The sequence below is a fragment of the Pollachius pollachius genome (genome assembly GCF_949987615.1).
Source record: "Pollachius pollachius genome assembly, chromosome: 11".
NCBI classification, from domain to species: Eukaryota; Metazoa; Chordata; class Actinopteri; order Gadiformes; family Gadidae; genus Pollachius; species Pollachius pollachius.
This window is the reverse complement of record NC_136944.1, coordinates 13,663,675-13,668,499: the sequence shown is the minus strand read 5'-3', so window position 1 is coordinate 13,668,499 and position 4,825 is coordinate 13,663,675.

Below are 4,825 nucleotides of genomic sequence, written 5' to 3'. Positions count from 1 at the left end.
GTGCATCTGGAGAGGCCACTCGCACTCACGGGTAGATGTCCGGCTCGGCGGGGACACAGTCGTCGGCGGGGGCTGGGAGTGTCTCTTCGGAGGCGTAGGTTGGGAGTGTGTAGGGGAGCTCGTCCTGAGTGCATCCTCGTGCGATCCAGCAGCTCTTCTCATAAGGACCGGCGTGTTCTTGCATTTCGCCAAGGTATATCAGGAAGTCGCTCATGCTCCTCGGGTATGGCTCCCCGTCCAGGGGGTCCATCAGGGAAAGGACCAGTGGCGGTGCGTAGCCCCCCGCCTTCTTGGCGGCGGCATCGGCGGCGTTGTTACCGCGGGTGATCAGGGAGTCTCCTTTTGTGTGGCCCTGGCACTTGAGGATGGCCACAGACTCTGGTAGCTGGATGGCGAGGAGTAGGCGGACGACGAGGTCCCTGTGCTTCAGGTGCGCCCCTGTAGAGGTCAGCATACCCCGCCTTTCTGCTTGGCTAGCGTTCAGGTGGCAGAGCTCGTACACGTAGTTGCTGTCGGTGTAAAGGTCGAGGCGTAGGCCCTTCGCGGCTTCGAGGGCTACGACTATGGCTGTGAGTTCAGCCCTCTGGGCCGAGGGATACTCCGGGAGTATTCCCGAGTGTCTGGTGTGGGGGTGGTCGGGGTCGTGGACGCCTTTGCACTGGAGGCCGGGTGCGGGGAGGTTTGTCTTTTTATCTTTATTATTCACCGGGATAATTCTTCTAGCAGGGGGTGATCGAGAGTCGGGGTTGGATTGGTATTGATGTTGTCCAGTGGGGGGCGCTGTAGTTGGGGAAGGGTAGAGTTGGAGTTGTCCAGCAGGGGGCAGTCTAGTTGGGGAAGGGTAAGGTTGGAGTGGTCCAGCAGGGGGCAGTCTAGTTGGGGAAGGGTAAAGTTGGAGTGGTCCAGCAGGGGGCGCTGTAGTTGGGGAAGGGTAGAGTTGGAGTTGTCCAGTGGGGGGCGCTGTGGCTTGGGAAGGGTAAGGTTGGAGTGGTCCAGTAGGGGGGCGCTGTGGCTGGGGAAGGGTAAGGTTGGAGTTGTCCAGTGGGGGGCGCTGTAGTTGGGGAAGGGTAGAGTTGGAGTTGTCCAGTGGGGGGCACGGTGGTTGGGGAAGGGTAAAGTTGGAGTGGTCCAGCAGGGGGCGCTATGGCTGGGGAAGGGTAAGGTTGGAGTGGTCCAGTAGGGGGCAGTCTAGTTGGGGAAGGGTAAGGTTGGAGTGGTCCAGTAGGGGGCAGTCTAGTTGGGGAAGGGTAAAGTTGGAGTGGTCCAGTAGGGGGCAGTCTAGTTGGGGAAGGGTAAGGTTTGAGTGGTCCAGTAGGGGGCAGTCTAGTTGGGGAAGGGTAAGGTTGGAGTGGTCCAGTAGGGGGCAGTCTAGTTGGGGAAGGGTAAGGTTGGAGTGGCTAAACTTTTGGCGGAGGGGGAGGTGTGGCTTCGGACTGAGCGAGAGAACTCAAAAAATGGCGGCCCTGATGCTATAACTCTGTGTGGCCTGTCTAACACACAAGAGCGGATGAGAGACTAGGGGGTAACTTTTGTCACTCTTGGAGGAGGAGAACGAGAAAAAGGAGGAAAAAACAGGGGGGAGGGAAGCAAAAAACAACAACAGGGCCTATAGACGTTATTCAATACATCCAGATATTCTTTATAGCCAATAATCGTTATCTATCTTTATTGATTAATCTGCGTCAATCAGACTAAACCGTCAACCAACGCGGCAAAGAGATGTTGTTTAGTATTGTGGTTTATCTATGCGACAGGTCCGGCAGTAATTCAAAGAAACACAGTAAAAGAGATATCATTTATCCTTGTCAACTTGTCTAGGTCTAGTTTTAACGGTTCAAACAGTAAATTGAAGCGACACAGTAAAAAAGGTTATTTATCATTGTCAATTTATCTATTTCCGCTGGTTACGCCATAGAGCAACGCAATACGTCAGAGAGACATTTATTCATTATTATCAATCTATCTATTCCTACATTTACCCGTTTTAACGGACAAAGATAGAGCGGATCACGCATACACACCCACTGATTCACTCACAGATTCCCTCTTTCTCGCAGACGCACCCAGAAACATATCGACAGACTTCTCATTCTGTGTCCCGCACCCACAATCATCAGACACAGCAGAATAGCGTTAAGCATAGCAAAGCAAGCAAGCGTTGCACACATATTTCCATATTTTAGCCGGCCCAAAAATACGCTCGCTCTCTTTCTTTCTCTCTCTCTGGGCCTCTTACACACACACACACACACACACACAGCCACTCCGTCTCTCTCTCTCTTATTCTCGCGCATACACACACTGCCTCTCGTTCACTCGCGCATACACACGCTGTTTCCTTTGCAAAGGGACTTTAACCCTGATAAAGGACTCTAAACTTCTCACCACATAGAATTATTTAATACACAGATTATTCCATCTGGGTTCCGAACCCGGCCCAGGCATCCCTCTGAGTCCACTCAATGGCTCAGGCATTTATTCCATCTGGGTTCCGAACCCGGCCCAGGCATCCCTCTGAGTCCACTCAATGGCTCAGGCATTAATTCCATCTGGGTTCCGAACCCGGCCCAGGCATCCCTCTGAGTCCACTCAATGGCTCAGGCATTAATTCCATCTGGGTTCCGAACCCGGCCCAGGCATCCCTCTGAGTCCACTCAATGGCTCAGGCATGTATTATTTTGGCCATCGGTAGTCTTGTATCACTGACCGATTCTTATAGGCCCTATGGTCTCGAGGGTATTCTTTCACCATGCAACGAGCCGATATTCGATGTGTCACGCATTCGGGGTCAATCGGGTTTTACGGGGAAATGCTGGGGTGCAGTCCTATTAGTCCCCACGAGATATCCCGTAGCGAACCGTTCTCACAGTCTCATCTCCTAATGTGGTTCCTATATAACTATGCAGAGTTTGGATTTTATCAACAGGTTCTGCCTACCTTTTGTTGGGCGATCGCGAGGTGAGACTGCAGGAATCGGTCCGGTTCTCCGGGGTCCCGAGGCCGTGCCGCTCTCCGTCTCTCGTTTCCCAGTTGCGGTCCAATTCAGAAAAAATCACGTCGGGGTCACCAAATTGTTGGGAAAAACGGTCTGTCTAGTTACTGGACCAGATGAAATGAGACGGAGAGGTAATAAAGTCTATCGGCACGAGGACCTTGGATTTATTAAGTAAAGTGGCAACGGTTATACAGAGTCATAAGCGTGAGAAATCGAATATGTCTAAGTCCCTAATCAGCGCTGATGGTTCGTCCGGAGCTTCGCCTCCGTGGAAGGTCTGCTTCGGAAGAAGGTGAAGAGTCTCAGAGTGATACAGTCTTATGCTGTATCTCCTCGTGATGAGGTGTGTGCGTTTGAGATGTGTGTGGTTCTGTGTGTTTTTACTTGACCTTGGTTCCCAGGCACTAGTGTATGCATGTATATCTTCTTGTGTTCCTCCTTACGGGGGAGAGCTTCAGAGCATCACCTGTTGTGGTCCTCCCGTCCTTGAGGATGACTGGTGCATTGTCTGAGTGTCTACCATCTGCCGGGAGGAGATATGGGGCCCTGGCTCTGGCCCTGACCTGACTATATTCTCATGTATGTGTTATGTGTTAAAAGTTGACTATATTATAAGGTGACTGCCATGTGATGTGCTCATTAAGCTAGGGTAGGAGTTAGCTATATTTATAATGTACATGTGATGTGCTCAGCAGGTTATTTTGCCCCAACACCTTCTCGCCTGTACCAAGTCTGACCTAGGGGTAATGTATTTCCAATGTATAGAAATTCATTGATTTTCAATGTATATATATCAATGGGGCTGAAACAGGTAGTGCAACCCAAAATGTTCAATGTTAACATGTTAACATTCACATTCATGTTCAGCATGGTCAGACCTTTAAAAAAAATTGGTTTCGTCGGGAGGTGGTTGCATGGTAAGGCCCCGTAACACACAGCCTATTTAAGTGGTAGCTTAGTACTAAGCTACCATGTCAACATGTCACTATAGCTAGCTATAGTGACATGTTAAAATGGTGTATTAACTTACAATCTCTTCCCCTTAACCAAGACACTGACACCAATCTTAACCAGGAGTTTCCTCGATTTCTCAGACAGTATTCTATTGGCCTCGTTATCAGCCAGCATAGTGGGTCCTTTCCTCTCCAGTACTGCTTTCATAGTTTCAACTTCAACATCATTCTGTTGATGGGGTAATGTCTTTAGATGTGGGCTCAATGGCCATGCTATATCTCAGTACATTCTGACATGAACCATTTCTAATGTTATCAGTGTTAATTAAATGTATATAACAGGGTTAATACAGAAGTATTCATTGCACATACCTGCTGACTACTAGGACCATCTACATTCTGATGTTCAACCTTAAAAAAAAACGACTACCGCCACACACACACACACACACACACACACACACACACACACACACACACACACACACACACACACACACACACACACACACAATGTATATAACAGGGTTAATACAGAAGTATTCATTGCACATACCTGCTGACTACTAGGACCATCTACATTCTGATGTTCAACCTTAAAAAAAAACTACTGCCGCCACACACACACACACACACACACACACACACACACACACACACACACACACACACACACACACAGAAAGATCCACTCAACAAAAACCGAAGACACAATCACACACGTGTCTGTCTGATCAAAACATACCTCACATCCTTGGCAGGGAGCAATAGCCATTTAAATATATACTACTGTGTGTGTGTGTAGCCTACGCAAGGGTGCCCATTGGCTGCTTCTGAATAAAGCACGCCTCCCAAGTTTCATTTTTTGAAACATCAC